This window comes from Grus americana, chromosome 1 (assembly GCF_028858705.1).
Source record: "Grus americana isolate bGruAme1 chromosome 1, bGruAme1.mat, whole genome shotgun sequence".
NCBI classification, from domain to species: Eukaryota; Metazoa; Chordata; class Aves; order Gruiformes; family Gruidae; genus Grus; species Grus americana.
This window is the reverse complement of record NC_072852.1, coordinates 93,698,346-93,725,223: the sequence shown is the minus strand read 5'-3', so window position 1 is coordinate 93,725,223 and position 26,878 is coordinate 93,698,346. Positions and strand designations below refer to the sequence as shown.

Below are 26,878 nucleotides of genomic sequence, written 5' to 3'. Positions count from 1 at the left end.
CCATTGATATGGATGTAACTTTCAGTGCAATTGCAGCAATTGCTTACAAGGAAAGTGACTTATGTATAAATGTGGTCAGTGCCGTAAGTGTCTTAAGAAATTATTAATCATAATGGACCAGATCTTCAGATGAATCAAGTTAATATTTGTCTCAGAGAAAAGTGTGCAGGGCAAGGTGACATAAGGTAAGATTTTACCCAGCTAACCCTCACCCTGCAGAAAGATTAAAATGGATCCAAAGAGAATGTTATTAAAAGGGGTTTAGGGTTTGTGCTACCTATGCCACAGGTGCGTGTCCCTTGGAGACTGCTATAGTGGCCAGAGATACAGTGTCTCTCCTCTATCTGCTCCTAAATAGGAAGAGAAGCAAGACATAATGCTGGGTGTTTATGAATTTGTTGTCCAAAGACCACAGGTGCTTGGTAAGACATTAAAGGTTTTCTAGAAAATACTGTAAAAGTACACTCTGAAAGAAAATACACACCTACATTGCTGCTTGCAAGCAACAACAAAAAGGAGAGTGAGAAAGAAAATACTATTTAATTCATATAAACAGGAGGAAAAAATAAAGGCATGTACAAAATTTTAGTCTAATTTTTAGTTGATTATACAGGAAAAGCAGTGAGCTGTGTCCTTTTTTTTTTTCCGTAAAGACTGGATTGTTAAGAAACACTGCTACACTTTGCCTCAGCGCAATCCTTTTGATCTGCTTTCTGCCTGTTTGTACCACAGACTCTCTGACAAAGCTGGGGTCACAGATCTGTCCCGCTCTCTCCCTTTCTGTCCATCCCCTCTCCCAGCTAAGGGAGCTCACACAGTATGGTGAAGACTTGAGGGCTCAGATCTCACTATCTCCGCTACCTGGCCTCAGTCTTACCCCCTGGAGAGTTATCACTTTCTTTATTGGAAAGATAATTAAAGGGAAGCCCAGGTCATACATCAGCTGCTCCTTTGCAAAGCTTCATGCAAAGCTTTCTGCTTTGTTCAGGAGGATTATTCTTCCTCATTAGTCGAATGACTGATGTGGGCTCATCCCCTTTTATCTGAGGCATCACATCGTGATAACAGCAAGAGATTCTAACCCTGTGGTCTAGTGGTCAAAAGTGGTGATCCTGTGATGAGATCCTCTCTTCCCTGTATGTGTATTCCTGCTTGGCCTCTTTCATCAGGCTGCCTAGCTGTCATATCCCCTTCTCTGTCGGTGATTTCCAGCTGCCTGTTTCCTGCTACCCCTTCTCTGACCTGTGATTAAAGTAGCTGTGGGAGTTCACTGGCTCTGGGGACTGTCATCACAGGCTTTAATGAGTATGTAGTGATGTGGCAATGCATCACCTTACAGTATGGGGACACAGCGTAAGAAAGAGGAAGGGCACATGTAGTGAACTGAACTCCAGCAAAGGTGGTGTCTGCTCAAGGATGCGGTGGCAGGCAGCCACAATATCTATATGTGTTTATAGTTATGTATGGCTCCTCTGTCACGCTCTCCTACACTGCTTTCCACCAGGTGGGAGAATCTGCAAGGATAAAAGCTAATCTCAGTGGGGAGACCCCAGGATTTCTCTCTGTCAATTACAAAACCTACCCAGTTCATCTGTCACTAGCTTTTGCTCGTAGCTGTGATCGCAGTTACTGATCTCTTCCTAGAACTGGGGGCAGATATGAGTAAGACAGTAACAATGCCTTTACTCCTCTTCACCCTGTAAGGAGGAAAAATGGTCATGAACGTGGAGATCCAACTGGGCAAGGCCGGGAGCTGAGGTGGGGCTCCCTGTTGAAGTAAGACTGTCTTGCTCCGTGGCTGCTTCTGCTCTCCCACTGTCAGACAATATCCTGAGCCCAGGAACATCCCTGCAGACAGACACAAATTAGAATCATAGAATTGTTTAGGTTGGAAAAGACCCTTAAGATCATCAAGTCCAGCCTTTAACCTAGCACTGCCAAGTCCACCACTAAACCATGTCCCTAAGTGCCACACCTACATGTCTTTTAAATACCTGCAGGGATGGTGACTCAGCCATTTTCCTGGGCAGCCTGTTCCAATGACTGACAACCCTTTTGATAAAGAAATTTTTCCTAATATCCAATCTAAACCTCCCCTGGAACAACTTGAGGCCATTTCCTGTTGTCCTATCACTTGTTACTTGGGGAAAGAGACCAACGGCCGCCTGGCTACAACCTCCTGTCAGGGAGCTGTAGAGAGCGATAAGGTCTCCCCTCAGCCTCTTTTTCTCCAGGCTAAACAGCCCCAGTTCCCTCAGCCACTCCTCATAAGACTTGCGCTCCAGTCCCTTCACCAGCTTCATTGCTCTTTGGACACGCTCCAGCACCTCAATGTCTTTCTTGTAGTGAAGGGCACAAAACTGAACACGGTATTCAAAGTGCGGCCTCACTGGTGCCGAGTACAGGGGGACAATCACTTCCCTACTCCTGCTGGCCACACTGTTTCTGATACAAGCCAGGATGCTGTTGGCCTTCTTGGCCAGCTGGGCACACTGCTGGCTCATATTCAGCTGGCTGTCGACCAGCACTCCCAGGTCCTTTTCTGCCAGGCAGCTCTCCAGCCACTCTTCCCCAAGCCTATAGTTCCTGCTATTGCTTCTGCTGTGCAGCCTCTACCTGGGACCTGGTAGGAGCGTGAAGTGAAACTTCCATTACACTAGAAGTGTGGATCATGAAACTTGGTCTTGAATGGGCTGGTGCCTGTCCTTATGCAGAAAAAAGCTTTGTTTCAAGATATTTAAGAAATGGTTCACAGGACCACATGGAGGAACAGGGGAAGCTGTGCTTGTTCAGCTGTTCTGTCTGAAGCCAAGAACTCCCCCAAGGTTTCAAAGGTTTTGGAGATGGGGTTTCTGATTTAACTAGAAGTTTGTACTTTCTAGCTAGCAGAAATTTTCCATGTAAACAGGTCTAGATGGTATTGAAGTATGTGACAATAGTGTACATCCACCAGGCTGAGACAATGAGCAAAACCAGTTCCTGCAGACTTAGAAGTACAGCAAATCTCCACAGCCAAACCCAGACCCCAGTCAAGTCTTTCTCTGTCTTGGATTTCAGTAGAGCCAGGATTTTGCCCCCACATCTACTTTCATCAGAATAACTTTTTTTAATCCTCCACGCTGCTCCTTAGCCAGCATACATCCCAAACCACCTATCTAGCCAGTGCCTTCTTCCCATTTAAATCCATAGCCATCTTCTGCAAAGAATCACTTAGTATGAGTTACTGCTTTTTCATTATGCAGTTATTTTAGATATCTGTAAGGCCTTCCATAATCTGTCTGGCTATGGTATACCAGCCTAAACTGGGTCACTGTGTTTGTTGCAATTCCTCTCCCATTTTGTGCCCTGGTGATTTCCTTACCCCTCGATTCCTTCTGCAGTGAGATTCCAGGTTTCTGAGGGGGACCCATCTAGAGGCACTAAAACCAGCAGGATTATGCCTACCAGAAAGCTCCAACTCACACCTGTCTCTCATGGGTGAGTGCCCCCATCCCTTGATGCCCCAGCTGATGTCTTCACCACTGTGCATGCCCACGGAGGCCTCTCATCCAACCGTTTGCATTCTTTCCAGAAAATCTGGATGGATCACAGCACTGCAGTCGGCACAAGAAAAGCTGCCCTGAAGGTTGCCTTTAAAGCCGTGAACTGATGATGTTGTCAGCACATAGTGTTCATTCCCAAGTCATGAAGTTTATTCTGGGACCACTCGAGAGCTTCAAAGGTCCATCCCCTTGCCAGGAAAATATCTGTGCTGTTGAGCTCTCCTTCAGATTCTCTCCACATGCCATAAAGGAAACGTTCAGAAACCTAATCTGGGGGGGATCGGGCTGCGAATTCTCCTTGTGTCCGTCGACTTGGTGAGGCACGAAATCTGAGGGTTGCTGTAGGAATCAGGCTGCCTTTCTAATGCACACAAGCTGTGTCATGTGCCTCCAGCAGGGAGGTGAGCTCTTGTGTGTCCCTATTACTTCAGACTCCGCTCTTGCTGGTCCCCTGCTTGCTTAGAAGGACCGTATTGCCTGTAGATAGGACTGCTGCTAGGTAAGCAAATAGGAATGACATGTTCTTCCCTTGGGGTAACAGTGAGAGATGAAGGATGGTCTTGTGATTGAGGCACTGAGCTGTGACTCAGAAAAATAAAAATTTCTGTTCTCATCTCTGTTGCTCAATTCTTGAGTGACCTTGACAAGTCACAGTTACTGTTTCAGTTCCCATCTTTGATCTGGGGAAATAATGCCTTCATTTTCCTTTGCCTAACCTGTGTCAGTCCTCAACTTTTTGTACCACAGACTGTCCTCAACAGTACGTTTGTGTGTCATCTAGCACAGTTAGCCTTCACTCTGGGTGAGCCTTTCAGTGCTGTTATAATATCCCTAAGTAGGAACAGGAGTGGAAGCTAGGGCACGCGTGGGCAGCACACTGATCCTGACAGCTTCTTGCTGGTCCTGTTCTCTTGTGTTTTGACTCAGCAAAGACTGTCACAGTCTTTTGAGCATGAGCCCCTTGGTCTGAGCTACAAATAACTACCACAGCCTCAAATGGATAAGCACCAGATGCTAAACATTCACTGTCAGATGCTGCATTGTAAGTGAAGGCAGATAGTTAACCTACTTTGGGTACCTCATCCAGGATGTCAAGATGTGCTCTCAGTTCTGCTGACGCAGACTTGAGGAGATAAGCTAAATCAAGCTACATAACCCTCATGATCTGCCATGTGGGTCATATGGGCTTATGTGCCATCATTTGGAAGGCCACAGGAGTACCAAATGTCTGACAATATTTGGAAAGGAGACAACTGCAGCAAAGCAATGGCTGTTTTGGTAAATTCTATGTAAAATGCCTATAATTGTATAGGGGGTTGTCTGAAAAATGGAAGCCACTTCCACAAGGCAGAGACCACACAGAAATCAGGTGGGAGATGAAGGGAGAATATGTGCCCATGCGGAAGAGACATTTCCTCAGTTGAACATACCTATTGGTAGGCTCTCTTCTTGGGCCTTATGATCCCAAGTTAAATCAGCTATTAAGAATGACTTGATGTCGCCAGAAATCAACAGGAGGGTAAAGCCCTGTATAAATGGGCACCAGAAAAAACTAGTTTAAGGACGCAATCCTGTAAGATCGTGCTTCAGAATCCAAACCTGGGTCAACTCTTCTACACCCTGAGCTGTACAAGAGCTGTGGGGTGGGACAAGGTGAATTGTGAGGGAAAAATTGAAGGGAGGACAACAGAGAAGGCTCTTGTGAAAAAAATGGATGAAAAAAAAGGAATAAGGACAAGGAGGTTTGAGAGAATGGGGTGAAAGAATGAAATGGGGCAGTTAATGAGTGGTTGGACAAGAAAAAGAAAAAATGAAAGAAAATTGAGAGGAGGTGAAAGGACAGAAGATTTTTAGTGGGCATGTGGTGATGCATGTGTTGAGCTGGGTGTACCTTGGAGCTCACCTTGAATGATGTATCTGTGGCCCTCCTGTTAGGCCTTGGAAAGAAATGTCTTATATTTTCCTTTTACCTTTTGATCTGGATGGGGGGACGGATATTACTAAGGCTTAGACCTCTTCTTTAGGATCCCTGAGTATCACAGCAAACTACAACCAAACTGTTTTCCAAACACACCTATAAAGAGTGATATTTTTTCAATGCCTGGAATTCCTTAAACTCCTGTCTCTGCTTTGAATAATCCCTACAAAGCTATGTGATTTCAGAGATATCTTGCTGACAGCAAAGGCAGATTTAGGGAATAAGACAGTTTCAGAGAGATATCCTAGGCTTTGAAGGACAAGGTTGTCTTTCATCAGGAAATAGCTTTATTTCTTCCTGTTATTTTTATAGGCCAGTTTGAGACTCAGTGCTGGCTTAGATCTAGTATGAAGCTATCTTTGCTTCAGCCTTTCTCCCAGACCAGCCAGTCACTGATTCCTCAAGAGCTCACTATGGCAGTTACCACCAGCTTTCTTTATTTTATTGGGAATTTCTCAGCAGTCCGAGGCTTTGTGTCAAAGTTAAGGGCTTAACCAAGGGTCAGCTTTCTTTTTATTTAGTTAGAATATGTTTCCCTGATGGTTGCCGAGAAGACTTTTGAATTGTGAAATTTAGAGTTAAAAACCAGAAAAAAATTTAAAATAATTCCCAATTTTGAAAAAAATGTTTTTATATGAATGTCATCATTACTAGTTACTGATATATTATAATTAATAATTACTCATAATATGATCAATAATTAATCCTTTGTGATTTTTTTAACAGATTGAGTTTTTCAGAGATTCTGAAAAGGGAAAATGAGATGGTAGCCAGTGTATTTGTGTAATAAATTTTCTGCAGGATTTTAAGATAACTCAGGCAAGAAATGTGCGATAAAAACTGTCGGGTTAATTTCTTTCAGCGTATTTTCTTCCCGAAAGTTGTTCCCTTTGAAATAGAGTGGCCAAAACAACTGCAAAACTTCACAAAAGTAAGTCGCTAATGGCAGTGAAGCTGGGGGCTTCTTGGCATTAGGCAGTCTGCATAGATAAAAACTACGTTATAAAGTTGTCAGAACGGGTCACATCAGGATTGCACATGTGTTGTGACATTTCCATCGGCCCACCTCCTGCATTTAAACAAGCCTTAAAACATTGTAGTATGCTGCGACAGTGTGTCAGAAATTGTGCTGCCCAGCCCTGGGTGTCACCTTTCCCTCCGATTCCTGCAGAGTCCCCTGGTAACACAGAACAGCATTGCTCAACACATCCAGGCATTTCACTTGACCTTCCAGACAAGCAACAATGCCCAACCCCAAGCTGCGCGGGGGGGCATAGTGTGTGGTAGCAAAACCAATCAGACCCTAAAATTACTTCCTTGACTAAATTAGCAACTTCTATTTACTATTTCTTTTACCACAACATAATTCATTACTAACCCTTAAGAGCCTTCTCTATCAAAGCACCCTACTGGCTAGTACAGGCTATACCACAAATTACGGAAATGCACTTGCAGAACAACAATCATTCTCACATGTAGCTTGAGTCCTGGCTCTGTCCGCCATGCCTAATATATCCAGTCTGCAAATCTAGACAGCATCTGGGAACTTTCATGGTCTCACCCCACAGACACCCTGGGCCCCCAGGAGCGGGTAGCCTTTGGCTCCTCACCTGCCTGCAACCTGCCAGCAGCCCGGGGACAGTTCTGCTGTTGATGCTGCAGCGCTGGGCCGTGAGCCCCGGGGCAGGAGAGAAGTGCTGTCGGGCAGGGGGTTGCTCAGTAGGGGAGGCGTGGAGCTGGGGCGTTGTGGTGCCGGGACACTTGGCCCAGCAGAGCCTTTCTGATTTTGCTAACACAATCAGGAAAGGCTGGCAGCCCTTGATGCAAAGGCAAGTTGACTGCTGCTGTGTTATGTTTCGCCTGCATGTAGGTTCTCAAAGGCTCCTCTTCCACTTCATGTGGTTCCTGATAAAAACATGCCGGCCTCTGAACTCAAGGCTGATGAAACCTGGTGCTTTCTCCTTCTCTGTAACATAAAGTGTATGGTAATATAAGCAATAGAAGGGTCTGTCCAGAACAGCATGGGTGTGAAAATAACCTGTCCTGTGTCTCTTTTCCCTATGATCCTCTCCTGGTCCGCAATATAGTCAAGACAGCACTCTGTCTTATTTCACTGCTTGTGGAGGAGTCACTGTAGATGGTTAGGCACCGCATCAAGTACTACACATCTACCAAGAAGCCATAGCCTGTGGCTGCTGTGCAGTCCAGAAAACTAGAAATTAAACCCCGCTGGGCAGCAAAAATAGGCATAGTTGCTCAGCTAGACTAGACCCACTAGCAAGCAAGAACTGAAAGATTATTGAAATTAAGAGCATTTATCTTCAAAGTCATGTCCATATATCAAAACCTGATACATGTATGCCATGTGCAGTGTGTGCCCTCCAGCACACAATCACATGCTCATTTGCATGTAGACGTACATATAACATGGTTATTGTGAAGTGGCATGCTGTTGTGGGCAAATTAACATAAACTTTTACTTATTGATTCTGGAAATGAGAAATAAAGAAGACAAATAAACAAGTGCTTAAGGAACACATCCCAGCTTCCCTCTGGATACCCCTCCTCCTCCTTGCTGGTCTCCAGTTCCCTGGCCACATGCAATGTTCAGTAATGTGCACTCAAGTATTTATACCATGCTAAAATATATGCAGGTAAACAAAGAAGTTTCATAGGAGTCTTTCTGCTTCAGCCCCTGGGGTAAAGTACTCTTCCAAAGAAACTTAATTCACCCCGCTTCCTATTGCCCCATGATATGTCTTCAAAATTCAGCATATTGAGTTTAATGTATGCCTTGGAGCTGGCTGAAGGAGGTGTATGAAGGACCTAGCTGACTGGTGGCCCCTTAGATGGAGCGGTTCCTGGTGCCAGAGCCCATGGAAACTCCTCTTTGCCAGTCTGAAGTTTGAGGAGTTTGCCCATTGGACACTGTTCCCCAGGCTAGCTGACACCATGTGCAGTCTCCATCACAAGATCATCCACACAAGCTGTCAAAAGGACCAAGCGGTCATACTGATGTCTTCTTTCCACACCTCGCAGGCTGCAGTGCAGTAATAACAGCATCCCTTTCATTTCACATTGAATCAGCCTTAGTAAAAGGATCACCAGCAGAGAAAAAAATGGTAAAAAAGCTCTACCAGTGAGACAGAGGTGTTTTATGGCCTAAAGGGGATATGACTACAGATCTAAGTAGTCCTTTTGGTATGTGCTTAACTCAAGCTCTGTAGCCATCCACACTACTTCCCTGCTGGGGCTTATCTGGGCCCATTCTGGTGTTTTTCTGGCTCCCGTTGGTGCACTTAGGGGTGGCCGCCACAGAGAATGCAGGCATGGCCTGAAAGAATAGGGAGGAGTGCAGGCAGCCAAACCTGGAGAGTGGGAGACAGCAACACCTGGTGGGAATACAGAAGCCTCAGTAAAGAGAGAGGAGTCCTAAAGAAATTGGCAGTCCAACAGTGTAGGGCTGAAACTCTTGGAACCCAGGATTTATGATTTCCTACCAGTTATGAGAAAGGTGGACTCTTTTCCTCATTTAGTTGTACCTACATAGACTGTATATTATGACAAGACTCTCTTGGCAGTGGATTTGCATGAATAATGTGACTGTACTACTGTACTCAAGTAAATCATATTTTGTTCTCAAGAATTCCCAAGTGTTGTTTGTGCAGTCTTGCTTTGCAAAAGTTTGACTTTGGTAATCAGGGGGAAGTGATTCATCCTGTAGGACAGGAAACCCTCTTCAGGAGAGCAAGAGTGTGGAGATTCCAGGGCTGCACAAAACAAACTTACACCCACTGCGGAGCTGTAGCTACTTCTGGGTTGAACAGCAGTTGTTGGGTATTGCATGACACCATGATGTACCACATCAGTTCAGGAAATGGAAAACTGTCCAGCAGATGCTGCTAGGACATTCATGGTGGGATAAAGTACTAGGAATTTTGATTGAGGGACACCATTTCCAATAGTGACCCTCTAGAAAAGACATCTTTAAAGAGTCGGTCTGTTGTTGCTTTTACAGTGCATCTTCAGAAGTGTAAGGCTGTATGATACCATGTGAGGATATTGGATTAACCCTTGAGCAGGGTTTTATTTAAGGTCTCCCAACCAAGTACTGACAGGTGTAACTCAATAAGAATGAACAAGGAAGACCACAGAAAAGTGGAATAAGTCAGTATAATTTCAAGTCACTGAGAGAATAACTAAACAAAACATGCTGAGCTCTTTATTTCTAAAAACTTAGTCAGAGAAACCAGTCACCAGGCAGCAAACACCTCATAAGCTGAGGATCTCTAGCAAGGGAAATGTGGTACACAAGTGGTTTGTAACTAATTAAACTGGAAAAAAAAATAATTTTTTTTCAATGTAAGGTTCTCTCATTACTAACAGGAAAAAACAGAGAGGATGCTGTGGTAACTTGAAGCTGCTGGTGTGACTAAGGTAATTAAAGCAGCCCATATGGATTTCAGACCACCCACCTACCCACCCCAGCCCTTAGTCAAGTCAAAACAAAGCATTAAATTTTTAAAGAGTTGCAGCTATGGAAAAATATAGGCCTCTAAAAAGCTTGTTATTAGACACTGCCAAGATAGTTTTTCGATGAGCATTTCTGTTAATTTGGCAACATAAATAAAACACCAGAGTTGTTTATTATGGTATGTAATGCGAGGTGGAGGCTCTTCGGCAGGTATTCCTCCTCAGGGCTTGTCTCTCAGGCATAGGAGATGCAGGTGGCAGGGCACGGTGGCATCTTCTCAGGGTTGCCAGTTTTCACACATTTATCTCAGTTAAACCAGATTCTCCTCTCTACAATGTGGTAAACCAAGAATAATTCCACAGAAATCACTGGTATAGAGCCAGCATGAGGTCATCACTGGAATGTGAGGTCACAAGCAGCTCCTCCCTATAGAGACACCCTGCTCCCAGACAGTTGAGTTTCTACAGGTGAGCAAAAAAATCTCTGGTTTAGGACTACCACTTCTGTGCATTACAGATAAGCCACTGTGAAATTTTACAACCCGAGTGATCTAAGAGCCTAATTGCCATTTACATGCAAAATTAGGCTTCTAAGCAATTTGTGCCATGCCTACTGTCAGGAGTTCTGCAGCTGTTAGATTTCTTGGTTTGCAAGCGGTGCCTTTATCATATCACCAAAGATGGTACTTGTCTCCCCAAATGTGGCTTGTTGGCTGAAGTCAAAGTGTCCAGTGGAGGGTCAGCCACTGCTGTCCTCAGAGCCTGATACAGTGCCCTGCGGGGTATCTTTGCAGAGCATTTCTGGAGGCTGTTGCAACACTCAGTAAACTGTGGGACTGTTGTATCAAATTCCCATGGCTCTGTCTTCCACTACGTGTTTTCCACCTCTACTAATGTTTTAGCTGCTTTGTAAATACCCGCTGTTTCCTGTGTCCCTCCTCAGGATGATAATGTTCTTGGTTCTGGTGTACAAGTGGATCATGCAGCCTGAGGAGACCAGACATAGGTTTCAGGAAAACACCACAGCCCAGTGGTTGCCTCTCAAGAGGAGGAGGACGAGGAGAAGGCCTTTGGGGCGTTGCTTCTTTATAGCAGGCAGCACCTGTGCTTTTCTGCCTCTGAAGGTCTTGAGGTCCCAGTGCATCTCTGTCCTCACACTTTTGCTGGGGCAGGTCATCCGTTTATCTTCTGCCCTTATGGGGTTCCTCTTTCCTTGGCCGGAAACTTTTGGATAGGATGAGCTCTAAGACACAATCTACATCATGCCGGGTTGTTGGGTTTTTTTCAGGTCCAAGTCTGGCAAAACCAGGTGGGGAGGTTGTGCATTTCAAGGACACACTGATAAGAGAGACTAGTTTAAAAAGAAATTTAAGAAAAAGAGACAATAGAAACATTGTTAGAGTTATACCAGTAGTCAAGAGGAGAAGTTATTTTTTTGATTCCTAAATCTGTTCTGTAACCTTCTGAGGAGGTGCACAGAGGTGTTTTCCTGTCTTTGGAATTGCTCAGCTTCAAGTTAGCCTTGTGGTCCTGTCAGCTTGTAGCCATAAAGCAGGGAAGATGGATAAGGTGAGTCCCAGCAGAAAAGGGAAGGAACGTGGTGGAAACTGTTGCTTTGGCTGCTGTGGAGAGAGGTGGCTGTGGCTCACACATCTCCCCCATGGCTAACGAAGAGCTGGCAGGAGCAGATGCTTCCGAGCTCATCCCAACCCATTTACTGCCCACCTGCTTTCGGCATTTATTCCAGCCGAGCTCCTCCTCAAGGCCGTGGAAAGGAGGCGGATGGAGGCAGCAGAAGTGCCATTGCTAGGGGCAGGGTTAAAGGATCAGAGCATGTGAGAGCACTTTTGAGCCTTTGGGACTGGAGTCACTGACTGTCTGTTCCAAAATAATTGAGAGCACTGCAAATTAGTGTAATTCTTTCTCTGCTGGGAGGGGATTAACATCCTCCACAGGCAGGCAGGTCTTTGAAACCTGATGCAATGTGTTCCAGCTTCTCACGAAAAAGAAAACACAAGTCCGTAAGAGGGTCATGGCAGGGCACAGTTTTGGATCTTTTTTGCTAAGAAATGTTATTAAGAGTGGAGCTTTTTATTTCTGTCATTTAACTTGCACGAGACACTCAGAGGTGGATATTAAGACAGAGGTAATGACTCAGGAACATCAGGCAGAGCAGAGCAAGCTCTTCAGAGAAAGAGCAGAGGGAGAGAGAGAATAGCTGCAGCAAGTACATTTCAAGGTCAGCTTTGTGGAAGAGAAACAAAAGGCTGTAGACTTTGAAGGCTGGTGGCTCCTGGGTTTAACTGCTGCCTGCTTTTATGAAGTGTGACTGCAGGGAAGGATCCTGCATATTGTGACAATATTTCAGGACGCTGAGTTTTGGGAAGCTCTCCAATACTGTGACAAGCCAAATCTCAAGAACTATGATAGATGAATCTCCAAGTGTTGGAAATTTTGAGGTTTGTCTACACAGAGAAATTGCAGTGGCTTTAAATATCCTAATGGAGTTAAAGCTCTGTGATCTCTCCTTTACAGTGAATGAACATTGTATTTGTATAAAAGTGTATGATGCCAATGCAACCATTTCTGTATGTGAAAAAAAAAAAAGAAAGAAAAAAAGAAAACACTCTCCCAACTGAAATAGTTATGCCTGTAGAAAAAAATGGCTTGAAACTACTTAAGCAGAATATGCGGCTTATACCAGACAGCTCCAAAAGGCTGCATTATAGTCATTAGGAGAAGAAGTTTATATCCTTGACTAAGACTGGATTTGTAACTGAAGTAAGCTGATTCTGTCCCTTCTCGTGGCTTCTGCTACAGCTGCTAGCTCTAAGGGGCTGGAGGAAACTGGCCTGAAAGAGGGGTCATTTCCTAATTTTTCCAATCCCTCAGCAGCCATGGCTGTGGAATTTGTTATTGGCAACTAAATATATAGTAACTTTGATATTTCACAGGGGAGTGGATTTCAGGTTGGAAGTTACCCAGATAAACTTAGCATTTTTGCTCAAGTTCCCTGGCTTTTCATGCAAACATGAGCTGATTCTGGATTTTCTCAGATCTTCTGAATTGAAACAACTTTTATGAGGATAGATGGGATGACTTTCTAGGGGTATATACCTTTCTGTACATACATATCTGGACCTGGGCTCCCCTTCAGTGGAATATCAGCTGATAGTGGAGTATCAGCAGATTCCTAGTTTAGCCTGAATTGATTTCATTTGCCTCATTTCAAATATAATTCAGAAAACGTTATTCTAGGCAGCAGTGACAGCAAGGGACTTCCTCATGCCATCATCTAGGGGTGCAGGGGAGGATATCTCCTAGAGATAGATGTCACAGAGTTAACTGCCCTGGAAAAGAATAGTGCCCCCCAAGGACCTAGCATAGGAGGAGTGGAAAATCTGATGAGTGACTGGCTGAGTGACTGAATCCTGCTTTATGAGTAGATGGAGTAGAGGTCTCCAAATAGATAATTCAGCTGGTGCAGTTGCTTGTATTCTGAAGGGGAAACTTTGCCTGAATGCCAGTTTCCTTGTCTGGTTAACAGATGAACAAAGAGTTTCAGTGTTGCTTCTCCACGATGTTTTGCCACCTTTCATAAAACCTACAATTACATGAACTCACTAAATAGTCACTAAATTTTATCTCCCTTAAACCTATATTACTTTAGCGAAGTTGCAACCCATTTACAATAACGCTACTAAATTTATCCAAATCTCTCCTCTAGCCTGTGTAACTTAAAAGGATGTTATGTATTAGTCTGAGTGCAAAAGCCAATAACTGTACATTATTCTAGCTTTCTATTGAATAACAAAGATCTGTGTAGCTCAGTGATGTGCATGCAGGAAAAGGAATATAGCTTAATTCTCCCACAGAGAATTGCTGTGTTTGACTGTAGCATCTGTGCCTCAGTTTCTTCCCTGTAAGGAGACCAGACCTGCTCCTGTCAAGGGCTTACAGCTTTCTGAATGACAGACAGCTGCTATAATTGTTAAGCTTAAGAGCAGCTCTCTTGCTTGCACTAGGAAAATTGAAGTCCACAAAATAAGCAGCTCATCATCTGAAATATTTATGTATTCATCCCTATAAAAAGCACCTATCCCCTCTGCAAAACTACAGTGAAGCAAAGTACATTTACTACAGCTTAGAATGGCTATCAAGGGCTTCCTAATTGATTAATGTGAATTTCAACTTATTTTCTTCTTTAATTCTCTTTACTGATCTTCCTTTTTCAGAGAGCAGGTCAGCCCTCCTGGAGCATTGTGTGCAATGCATAAAAACAGGGTCCATTGCAGAAAATTATTTCCAGTGTCAAAGATCTTGCATTAAAATTGCCTATCTACTGGTCCCTTCTTAGTCAAGCTTATTCTGATGTTTGATGAATTTTAGGAAAGCAGAACAGCAGAAGTACACAGATCTAAATCTTAATGTGTTTCCTGGGCTGCTCTGTGTTACAGTGGATGCTCAACAACTGGAATTGTGGATGCAAAGGGAAGGAAGATACAATAATTTAAGCATTAGTCTAGGATTCAAAGACCTGCGTCCAGTTCTTAGTTGTCGTGCGATCTCGGTCACTCCATTCCCCGTCTGTAAAACACTTTTAACAGCTGTAGCCTTTCTCTTTGGGAAGTCTTATGAAAGTGGATGCATCAGTATCAAGAAAACGTCTAGGTACCATACAGCTGTGAAAGCCAGTAATGTAAGCAATGTATTGAACAAACCACTTATTCCGTAGGCCATATTAAAAACTATGTGTCTTAGAAATGATGAAGCAGTGTGATTTTCGCCTTCCATTGATTCCCAGCATTGCAGCAATTTCTGTAGCCTTCTGTAGTCCTTTCAGGTTCCTTCCCAAGCCAGAAGGTGACTCAGGTGTGCCTTCTGTGCCTTGCACACAGGATACACGGCCTCAGGACATGGTGAAGAGGTGGTGAGAAAGTGTTGTGCAGACCCACGAGGGGACAGGAAATTCCCCCAATGTCTCTGCCCACCTGATCTGCTGTAGGAAACCCAAAGCATTGGAGTTATGGATATGTTTCCCACTTTAGGCTTTTAGGAACTTGATGAAATTGCAGATATCCTCGTCTCCTCTTCCCTGAAGCCTCTCTCTAGCCTTAGCTGAGATAACAAAGAATGCTTTCTTTGTTGGGAGGGAAGATAAAAAGGGAAGGCAAAAAGTGGGAAAATAAACTTATCTTTAAAATGTAGTTGGAGCCAGTGATGCAGTAAATGCAGCTATGCGGTTGGTGCTTTGCAGTTGTTTCTGCCATCACCCACTAATGTAGTTGAAAGGCTGACTACTGAGGTCACTGAATGCCTTCTGATTTATTCTTTCCTCTCTTTTATATTCAGTATATATTTTCATAAATTGGGCTGTCATTACAGTGAAGGTACAATTTCTGTCCTTTTTCTAGAGACTAAATGTATAAGAAAATAAAACCACAAAATATTTATAGTATCACTTGCAGTTTATCTGAGTATACCTAGAGTCTAAAAATACCTATTTTAATTAGTGACCTCTTGGGGGTGAGCTGAGAGCTCCATTTTTAGTTACAAGATATTGGAGGAGGTGGAACTCCAGGACAGTTTCAGGGCAATAATGTAGCACGGATTTTGATAGCATAGTTCCTAGCCCAGCAGGGGAGTGGGGAAGGTTTGTGACTACGCTGTTCAACATCACAGCGTGCTTGCACTGTAACTACAATGTGACTGAGACGTCTTTAAAGTCACAATGTTCTGTATTAAAAATCCCGGTGATGGCTAAGTGATTAAAACATGGGGGAGTAAGAACTGCTAGAGCCTACTGTTATGGAAAAACAATTATGTACTAAATACCTAAATGCAGATACATTGGATGGAAAGTATTGGTTGGTGGGATACTACCTACATGGATCTGGGCTTGTAAAGAATTATTATAAGTTAATCAATGATATAAGTAATTTTTTTAAACAGTTCATTAGAGAATTCTCCTTTGAGTTCTGCTTTTGTGTTCCCATTGGCATAAATGTGAGTGTACTGCTAAAGCAAAAAGCAAAATAACAGTACTGTGTTAAATTATTTGCCAGATTTATAGTCTGTCACATCCTGCTGTCTGACAAGCCCTGTTGGGCAGGGTTAATATTGCTGTGGAAAACTGAAATTAAGATTGTCTGATTTACTAAATCTCAATCTTAACAAATATTATATTAGGTAAATTGGAGGAGGGAGGGGGAGCATTTATCTTGCACAATGCAATAAAACAATAATTATAATTTAAAAGCAGTTATGTCTTGTTATATTTACTTTTATTGTTCAGAAATAGTAATGACAGTAGACTGTTTCCTTGCTTGTCTCTAGACACATGCAGATATTACTACAGGGTAGCTAAGGAAGGAGCTCATTTGCTACCAGAAGTACCAGCCTATGTCCATGCTCTGACCTTACAGTAAATTTCAGCCAGCTTGCTGCCTTTTCACTAAGTGTAAGCTACTTCAAGCTTTTATTTACTGCTGCGTAAGAGCATGTAGGTGAGAAGATAGATAATATGAACTTATTCCTGTGCTTGTGCAGAACTGGCACTGCACTGACTTCAGAAGAGCAATGCTTGGTCCTGACAGTGAAGGAGATCAGACTGGGATCCACAGGCTGGAGTTTTCGACAGGGCATAGGGGAGTGGAGACCGTACCCACTAGCTCATAAAGCTCCCTTAGACCCGTATGAAAGTACCATGTGCTGTGCTTATCTTTGCGTTCCTAGTTATTAGCTCCGGGTGGTTTAATAACAGTCAAGTTATTGCTCCATACTATGATCACTATGGTATACTGTTCATGTGCTATGAGTGTGGGACATCTGGGCCTTTTAGGGACACGCATAACTATCAGCAGTATGTTAGGTTAGATGGAGAGCTTGAGCTAACTCTGCTGAAGCCAATGTCAGTCTTTCCCATGACTCTGATTTGAAGTCAGATACAGCCATATTTTGGCACAAAATTTATGCATACGTCTTAGAAAGTGTCCCTGCAAGACAGAGTTGAAACACAGCGTTGGAGGAGAGCTTAAAAGAAACTTGTACAGGTGTGGTCAGCACTACATGTAAGACTGTTCTCTCAGACATACAAGCTAGCCTGTTCCAACTCTGTTTACAGTGGAACCTCTCTTTTTTTTCTAAGGGAGGTGGCATTTTCGGTGGTTTGTCCTTTCAGATGCTCTTCCTCCTCCAGCTGCTGTCAAATACATGGAATTGTTACACAACTGCTGCATTCGTTATGCAGTTATGTGACAGCATTTATGGGGACAAAAAGCCCAATAGGTCTGAAATGACCTGTCTTTCTCAATGGCAGGAGCAGTGGCAGCAGCAGCAGGTATATACTAAGAATACCTCTGGAAGAGAGAGGAAGAGTAAGTATGCCTGTACGTATCACTTTGCACACTGACACTCCTCTCAAGGGAATTGAGGAAATAAGCCAATTAAGCTCGACAAAGGCAGTGTTAGTTGAAGATCCTTCTGTCTGATTCTGCAAAGGTTTAAGCAGACTTCTGAGTTTGGCAAGGGATTCATTTTAAGAAACAACAGCTTAAAGAATTCCCCTTATTTATCTGCTGTCAGTCAGAGTCTCAGTTTGCTGCCCCAGTGGTAAACATTCACCTTCACGCTGTGAGTGTCTGTCTCTGTGTCCCCAGCTCTTTTCAGCCAGTGGGAACTCACACCGAAGAGTCAGCACATCTTTACTGCTGGGAAGTTACACTCTCTGTGTGCAGATGTTGCTGCTGTTAACTTGAAAATCTGGCTGTGTAGTGCCAAGAGCAAGAAACATTTATAAAACCGGGACTCTCTTCCCAGGTGCTGAAGCCTGATCATTTGACTGTAGTTGGTGGAGTCATCAGAAAAGATACACCAGCAAAACTGGTACAAATAGTACTCTCAAAAGAAGTAGTTACTCGGGTGACCAGAAGGAGCTGCTCAGGTGCATTTATTGTGGGATAGAAAGTGCCTTTGATGGTAAAATCTTCTAACTAGTCACAGAATAGGTGCAGCAGTGGTAACAGTTTCTACCAATGTGTTCAAGCTCTGACCATAATTAGACTCTGTCATGGTATCTGTCCTTGAATTCATACCTACAGGTTGTAGCAATGTGGCTTTATATGGATAACTCTCCACCAGGAACTAGATGAGGATGATAATTTGCTCTGCAGAGGCTTCTAACTGCCTGTCGAAACTACAATAAGTTTTGGCCACAGTACCTTGAGCTGATTTTTAGTTAGGTGAAAGCACGGTAGGTCCCATTTGTATATATTAGAAGAGCTGGGAAGAAGGATGGGAATGAGATAGTAATGTTTGCATATAGTTTCTTTAGGCTAGATAAATCTTCAAAAAGTGAGAAGCTTCAGAGGAATATAGCCGAAGGTATGTGGATGGGCAGCAGGCTGCAAGTATGCACGTGTATTAGTAACTACTGGGGAGCTAAAGGCAGGTGGAGACTATTAATATGTCTCATGTGAGTTAAATGCAGCCACAGAGCCAAGGCGCTTATTACCACTGACTGTCTAATGGTGCTTCATTAGCACCATGCTTTTGAAAGAAGTGCTATCTATTATGGATTACAGGACAAATATATACCATTTCTTGTATTTTGCCTAGAGCTTGGCCTCTCATAGAGAAAGGACCATGGGCTGGATGATCTTGTGTGAACTGATCTGCTACAAAAGACTTTAAAAGATAAAGGGCTGTGTAGTCCATTACCATTCTTCTGAATCTTTCACATTATTAAATTCATCTCATTATAATGCCTCTTTTCAACAGGAAGCTATCAAATGGATCCCAAGAATGTGGTCGTTCTGACCCAGCTCATTCAGACTTACTTATCTCACAAAAAAAGCATAGCCGGAATACACCAGCTGTACAGAAGAAGATAAATAGTTCAGATGTCTGTTTGGAACCACTGTAAGCAGATCTTTTCTCTCCAGTAATGTAATTTTATCTTGCTGTATCTAATTGCAGGTAGTTGCTGAATCTAACGATGAAGTTGCTCTGTTTTCTGTCTTAACAATATCTCTAAAGCTTGAAGCAATGAGAAAAATTAAGATTACTTAAAATTGTCCTGAGTGATTCCACTGTTGCACAGAAGGATATTTTTCTTGGGCTTTCATGGATTCCAGTAGTTCAAAACTATATTGTCTTCTTTTATGGAAAAGAAGTTCTAAAACCTCTTGTAAGATGAGAAGGTTCATGAATTGGTTCAGTAGTCAACCGCTGACATGTGAGACAGTCTGGAATAACCAAGCATTCTCTTAAACACATCACCCCCAAAAGCCATTTCTGACACTTCTAAAATGTAGAATTATGATGTGATGCTTCTGTTTTGGTGATACTTTACTGATTTACCTGTGGTTTGCATGAGAATTTCTCTCCGCGGCAGCAGAAGAAGGAAAAACCGGTTGCTCTACACTGTTAAAGCAGATCGGTGGCCTCAAATTCATGGCCACTGTGCCACCTGGAATACAACTTGGGAGTCTCCTTGCCAGCCATAGACCTCCCATGCTTGAGCAAGAGCTCGCTCACTGTTCAGCTGTGGGTGTCTGTTCCATTTGTAGCTATCCCCGTCTTTTAAATTATTCAGCAAGTTTGATCCCTGCACTAGAGGGCAGTCAGAGTCAGCTGCACCAGCTGGTAGGTATGTCACACCAGCCCCAGGAAAAGTGGGAAAATCTGTGAGCAGAAGGGGCTGCCAAGTCTCAAGGATTTGCCTTTTAGTCCTTCAGCCCCTTAGTATTAGCCCTTTGCCAGGGCCAGGAGTGAGCAGCACAGGCACTGCCATTTCTCATCATGAATGAGAAACTGAAGTGTGGTGGCTGCTGGATCCCTCTCCAGAAGGTATTTATGCAAGTTGATATCTCTTCCTTGGCTATTCTTAGCTCAAACTTTGCATGTATTGGGAGTTTTCTGAGCCCACCTCATAAATTTTTAATAACTGGATAGGAATGAAATGCTGAAAAAATTGCTGAATTACATGATTCCAGTGGGACAGGACTTGGACAGCTGTCATTGATTTCAATAGACATTTAAGTGCCTGGGTTTGTCTGGAATATCAAATGTGATATGTTTACGTAGTCCCTTATACCACTGTAGAAGCCATCAAAGCATTTGTGTCTCATGCAAAACTTTGTGCTGTTCACAAATCCAATCGACTTGCTCCACATCACCTTCATGAAGGGCTATGTTCACTTATTTGGAAGGTCCCTCAACAGTTCAAATCCTGTTTGAATTGTAAAACAGGTGACTGGGACTATCCATTCCCTTGCCTGCTTTCTCTCCGGGGTGGCTGAACATGTCTGGCTTCTGGATGCAGTTTGGTATGGACTGTTGGGCTGTGCCCTGTGGCGTGCCAAGGGCAAGGGATTTGGTAGATCCTTTTAGAAAGAATGTGGGCTCCCAGGAGATGGATTTCACCCAAGATTTGGAAAGGAAAGCTGTCACGTGATTGGGGCAATGTATGTGAAGCACAAAGCAGGAGAGGAAATGGAGTTTGATGGCAATGGGTCTGGGACACCAGGTAGTTGATTTATTTAGGAGAAAGCAATTTTTAACCCTCTTAGCCAGCACTGCACAGTCCGTGGCATTCTGAATTTGCCTCTTGAGAAGCAGGCATTGCCGGATGCCTCAGACAAGATAACTAGACTTGTTGGTTGCTAATGTGACCTGGCCTAACAGACCTGTGGTGTGTTGAAGAGAGAACACTGGCAACCATCTGCTTGGAAATTCCTGCCTTGTGTGCAGCCAAATTTACAGCACCACAAACATGAGGAAAGCATATCGAAACAGGAAGCTCACATAAATGCCATGCTGTTGAGTGAATGGCAACTTTTTGTAAAGAGCAGTTGACTTTGCAGAGCGACCCCAAATAAATTTTGGGTAAGAGCTGTTCTTTTTCCAGCAAAAAGCTGACAAAAGGCAGAGAAACAGATGGCTTTGTTACCAGCTCTGGTTGAGGGCCCATGCCACCAAGCCATCCTGGTGAATCCTCCTCCTCCCCTTGAGCCCCACATGCGCTGCTCAGGGCTGCCTGTAGCCCAGTAGCTGCCAAGCCTGGTTTTCCACCATCTGCACTAGACAACCTTTTCTTTTGGCTTGCTGTTGCTGTTCGTGGCTCTGTCAGTTTGAATGGCAAACACAGATACAAGCATTACCAACACCAAAGCCACATGTGGAGGTGACAGTGTGCATCTGGAACTGGTCCAAATTGAGTAAGTCTTCCTTCTTCCTTCACATTGCTTAAGCAGGAACCAGGAAATATCTTCAAGGGTTTTGTTTGTTTCCTAATTCCTCCTTATTCTTTTCATAAAGGGCTGGCAATTTGTAAACATCCTCAATGCATAAGGTGTGCTCTGAGCTTTTGCTTCCTCAGGTTTCATGTTTGTTTGTACTACAATAAGGCTAAATAAATGAAGGGCAATAGTAGCATCTCTTTGCTTTGTTTTCTGGCTAGCATTTCCTGTGTGGTCTGGAACAGCTGAACCCAGGAAGGGATTCCCACTGTTGTCAAAGGGCTCTGCATGAATATGTCCAGGGCCAGTCCTACATTTCTTTTATTTTGCATGCCCCAAACTCCCACCAGTTTCACTGGTTGCTGACACTTTTTGCCAATGGCAGCATCAGATCCCCCAGCAGGGATCTCCTGTGTTGAGGCTAGAGGAGATTTATGTGCTGTGTGTAATCCTTTTGCTGCAGCATAAGGACATAGAGAGTACAAGGTCCTGCCATTCTGATTTCATAGTATTTTGCAACACCTTTGTACTCTCTTCATTTCTGTAGGGAGACAGCATGTGATGCAGGGCAGTGAGGAGGAGGAGGATTGCTAGGGCCTTGGGAAGTGCTTGTCCTGATCACTGAGACTTACTAACTCTTGGGCACAAACAAATTAATCCAAAGAAAATATATCAAATCCTTCTTTAAAATGTCAAGCTATTTTCCTTTTCCTTTCCCTATCCCTTTCCCTTTCCCTTCTTTCTCTTTCCTTCCTTCCTTCCTTCCTTCCTTCCTTCCTCCCTCCCTCCCTCCCTCCCTCCCTCCCTCCCTCCCTTCTTTTCACTTTTCTCCTTCTTCTTCTCCTTCTCCTTCTCTTTTTTTAATTTCCTCTCCTGTGAACACCAAAATGTCTTTTAACCTTCTCTTCCAAATTTTCAGACAGCTCTGTCCTCAAACAGGAGCACCAAAATCCCATGAGAGAGGCCTATTCTTACTGTATTTCTGGCCTATTTTTGCTACGAAGAGAGATGGATGCCCTCCAAAGCTCAGAATGGTATTGAGACTTTCAGATGCTTCCCCTGACCGCTGTGGCACTTGTCCATCACTTGTCCAAAACACATACTCTGTTGTCTGTAAAGTACTTGTCTGCTCATAAGGGGAAAAAAGTTACTACAGGGGTGAACTGCTGTCAGTTAGGAGAGTGGAAGGGTGGGAAATGTCACTCTGTCTTTCTCTTTTGTGGGGAAAAAAGTGGGAGAGCACATCATAAAATGAGTACTTGAAAGGCAGTAACAGTAAAGGACAACAGGACAGAACTTGCTCACATTTCAGGTCAGCTAGGTGCCAGGTTTTCCCTCGTCCAAGGTACATTACCTGTTCAAGCATTTTTCTTCACAGTGCTGTTAGTAGACAAGGTACTTGATTTATGAATAAGGAACTGAAAGACAGAGAGATAAAGGGGACATTTGCTCCACAACACAAAGGTGGGGCTACTCCCAAGGAGAAAACTCTGGCTGATAGAGATGGACCTGGGCCACTTTTAGATGAGGGAGCAGGGTACTCGGTAGTACAATCCCATCAGCCCGGTGCTTAATCTGGCACTGACACTTAATCCTCGAGTAGCTATGCCTTTTTCTGTAGCTTTGTTGGCCACCTTAAAGCTAGCTTGTTCATGTCTGTGCAGGCTGAGGTGAAAGACGTGACTTGGGTTGTGAAAGAAATGACAAACCAGAGATTGAACAACGCTCCCAGGTGCTCCACACCATCTCCCTTTCCTGCATCTCCCTGCTTCATCTCGCGGGCAGGAAGAACGGAGGAGCCCCTTCGCACTGCACTGTGCCTGGTCCCACGGGCGAGCAGAGCTTTCCTCTTTGCCAGAGCTCCCAGTCTGTCACCTTGCACCAAAAGTAACATCATGTCAGATTGATTTCTGGGATATCATTTTGGGAGCAAAGCCGCATTGGCCTCCGTTGCTGAAATTTATATAAAAATGAAGAGTATCTTTAAAAAAAAAAAAAAAAGACAGTCTTACAGTCCTCTAAAACCCTTAGTGGATCTGAAACAAGTCTTCCAGATAAACCTTCTTAAAGGCTCTGCAAGGCGAATCCTGCCTCCTGGATGTGTTTTCCCACAGGTTTTGGTGGGCCTCAGACGGTATGGCTAATTTGGAAGGCAAACACCATAGTGATGATGCCCAAGGAGGGTATTCCATTATATTGCCTTCGTGGTGCAGAATAAATGCAGGCAAGGGCAGAAGGGATGGGGGAGAAACAAACCCTACTGCGTTTCACTGAAGTGAGAAGAGTTTCTGGAGAACCATTTCCATGGCAGCAGTTCTGTTGAGTTAGTAGTATTTTTGCATAACAGTTTATCAGACTAGAATGCAATACCAAAAAACCCAAAAACCCCTTAATAATCATCCCTGGGTTTAAAGTAAGATGTATTTCACCTTTGTTATCTCTTTTCCTTTCCTTTTCCTTTGGAAAAATGCCTGATGGAAACCATATGTGTCACTTGTACACCGTAGTACATAAAATGAGAAAACTTTTCAGAAATTTTTCTCCTCTTGTTTTAGAAGTCATTTCAGGCCTGTAAACAGATGCATTCTTCACTGCATTAGCAGTTTATTCCATTTTTAATCAGCCACATGATGCTATCCAAATATCATTTAACCTATAATCGTCTTTTCTCCAGAAGCCGAAATATTTGTATTGCTAGTAAGAACTCATTAAGGTGGCACTCAGATTTTTTTTTGTCCGCTGAATGCTGCCAAGTAGTTAAGTTATAATATAGTCAGAGATTTGAAAAGCTGCAGTCTGAGTACTCTCCCTACTTATAAAATCTCTATTCTGGGAACTACCTATCCAGTTAGTACAACTACTTATTTCCAGTAACAGCAGGTCCAATCTGGTTCAAAGGTAATATACCTGCTGATGTGTAATATCATAGTTTATATGGAAGTTCCTCTCTCAGAACAACTATGATCACCTTGAAGCAAGTACATTAAAAATCCTTGAAGATCTGTACTGTACATGGTGTTGCTAGAAATGCTGCTTTTCTTAAATTCTAATCTTTTGTTTAAGCAAAAAGTTAGTAAGCTTTTTTCTTCACTAATAGATTGTGGCAATGTGTATGGCAAAGCCAGGTGACACCAAATTCCAAAACGTCTGACGTAGCAGAGCCAAAGGGAAAGCCTGGAAGAACATGTGCCGTGCATGGTAATCAGGAATTGTGCACATAAGCAAATATTCTGGTACCATGGACATTTCAGATCTGAAATACATGCTCAGCCTTTAGATCAAAGGATCCCTAAGTGGTTTATTATGCTGATTTATCTAATAATATTGTGCAAACTCCAAAGTACCAGTGTTTGGTAAACATTCAAGTACCTACCTCCGATATGGAGCAATTGCAGGAATCAATCGTAGTTACTGTCTAACAGCTTGCAACAAACTAAGCTCCAATTTGTGGTGAGAGGAAAGTAAGCTCTTACTCATATGAAATGACAGGACAAAGTCTTGTAGCTGATGCCCTTGCTGTAGTTTTATGTGTACATACCTTGATCTTTCCAAAGAAGCAGAAGAGACTGAATGCCAGGTTAGGGGCAAGGTCTTGAGTTCTGCTCGGTTGTGGGGATTGCCCTGAGGGTTCTCACAGGGTGGGGATGGGTGCAGAAACACTGACTCAGCACAGGGAGACCAGAAGCAACTGAGATCTCCTTGAAGGTATACCCAGCTGATGAAGAGTGACTGGGGGGTGAATTGAGGAACAGACCTTCAGTGGTGGGTGGGTGGGTTTGGGGAAGGGGTGAAGGGGAGGGTGAAGGAGTCCGAGCGTTTGCAAGACATTGCCTGTTCTCCCCAGTTGTGTCTGGTGTTGCACAGGTGGCTGTGTAGGCAGCAGTGGGGACTTCAGCACTTTTATCAGGTTTCTGTGAGTTTTGGCTACAGAGGGTACACTCAAATGGCTGGCACAGAGTGTGTACACAGTGCCAATTGTTGTTCAGGCTGGGAAGTGATATCAGCTGTATCAAATGGAGCCGTTCCAGAAATGCAACAGCTGGGTTAACCACTATCGACTATATTAACACACAAGGCGGTGCGTCAGGTGGCTATATACTTGTCACAGCAGCTGATTGCAGAAGACTAGGAAGGGCAGCAGGCTCGCTAAAGGACAGGGCATGAAACTGGTGGAGGAAGAGAAGGAAACACTCATCCCATACTCCTTGAAATCTCACTGGCTCCTCACTCAAAAGTCTTATTGGTATTGCCATGCTTTTCTGGCATTTGAATTGTGACAGGTTCAAATTATGTTTCTGTGGTTAGCAGGAATACTGCAAATCAGTCAAAATCACCTTCTTTTTTCTCTGCCAGTGGGACAGAGAAGAATCACCATTTTTCTTATGGAAAAAAAAAGAGTTAAGCTGTTAGAGCTAGGGTGATCTTTTTTCTAGGTGTGGTTGAGTTTTGGTTGGTTGTTTTTTCCTTCATACCAAGCTTTTTCAAGTCTGAATTATTTTAGTTAGAACGTGTTACTATTTTAATTTCTCATCAGCCCAAACCATTGACCTAATACGTCTTCTGAGATAAAATGCATTATTTGATACAGGAAAATTTGTGTCAGTTTAAAAAATAAATTGCATGCTCACCAGCAAAAGACAGCCCTTAAGGAACAGATCTCAGGTTCTGAATTTGTAAATGAGTGCTGATTCAGGTAATCCAGTTTTTGACGAGCTAGTCAGCACCCCACAATGTCACGCTGTGGCCCAAAATATATTTAAAACAGCTGTTTGCTAAGAGCATGCACGTGTCCACCCATTTGTTTACAGAACCATCCTAAACACAAGGTCAAAACTTCACTGTAGTTTAGCTAAGATTCTGAAAAGACAGAAAATCCAGTATGCTTTCCTTCTCGATTTCTCAATAATAACACAGTATATTATGTGTTAATTTAAAACTTTTCGACTGCTGTGGAGAGCAAAAAGTGAACTTGGCTAGAGGCAGGTGGTGAAGATAAAGACTCTGAATTGTTCTGACCCTGCAAAGAGAAAATCCCAAGCACACAGATCAACTCTACTAACGGAAGACTAAATCAGGTCCTTAACATTCTCACAGCTATATCTTAGTCATGGCATTTTAATAACACCACTAAGAATGCTATTGCAAATTATCTAATTATTCAAGGAAGAAATTCCCCAGCCTAGGCTTTCTACCAAATCTCTTCTCACCATTGCTTGAGGATTGCTCTGAAAAAGGATGGCCTTATGCTGGCAGAACCCTTGAGGAAGTCTGTGGGAGTTTGCTTTCACTGTGAGCTGCAGGAAACAGTTGGTGCAAAACTTGGTCTGATGGTAAGCGTTGTCAGGCAAATGGCCAAGTCCAAGAAGGAATACAGGCTCCTAAGCTCTTACTGATCTCCGTGACAGCTCTGGCTTACATTTCTTCAGGTGGCTGGTCCTGTATCTTCTTTTGTCTTTTAGGATTAACATACCAAAGTTGAAAAGCTTGCTTATTTACACAAAGAATAAGGAAGTGGTGTGTTTTCAAGAGCTGTGGGCAAACTGGGCAGCAGTGCAGAAAGGGGAGTCCTGGCGAGGATAGTTAAAAAGCCAGGGGCAATCTTAGATTACCTGACATGCAGATGGGTTGTGCTAAATGCACAGTCC

General features: G+C 43.4%; 1 long non-coding RNA gene across 2 annotated transcripts in view; it reads left to right on the top strand.

Annotated features, from left to right (window-relative positions):
- Positions 1 to 26,878, top strand: part of LOC129210543 (uncharacterized) — a 159,724-nt gene that overhangs the window by 76,685 nt on the left and 56,161 nt on the right. Inside the window, exons 3-4 of one of the 2 annotated variants that reach the window (XR_008578574.1) lie at positions 17,312 to 17,369; positions 18,772 to 18,912. The exons of the other annotated variant lie outside the window; for it this stretch is intronic. This is a non-coding gene — a long non-coding RNA (uncharacterized LOC129210543). The remainder of the gene's footprint in view (positions 1 to 17,311; positions 17,370 to 18,771; positions 18,913 to 26,878) is intronic. 2 annotated transcript variants of the gene reach the window in all.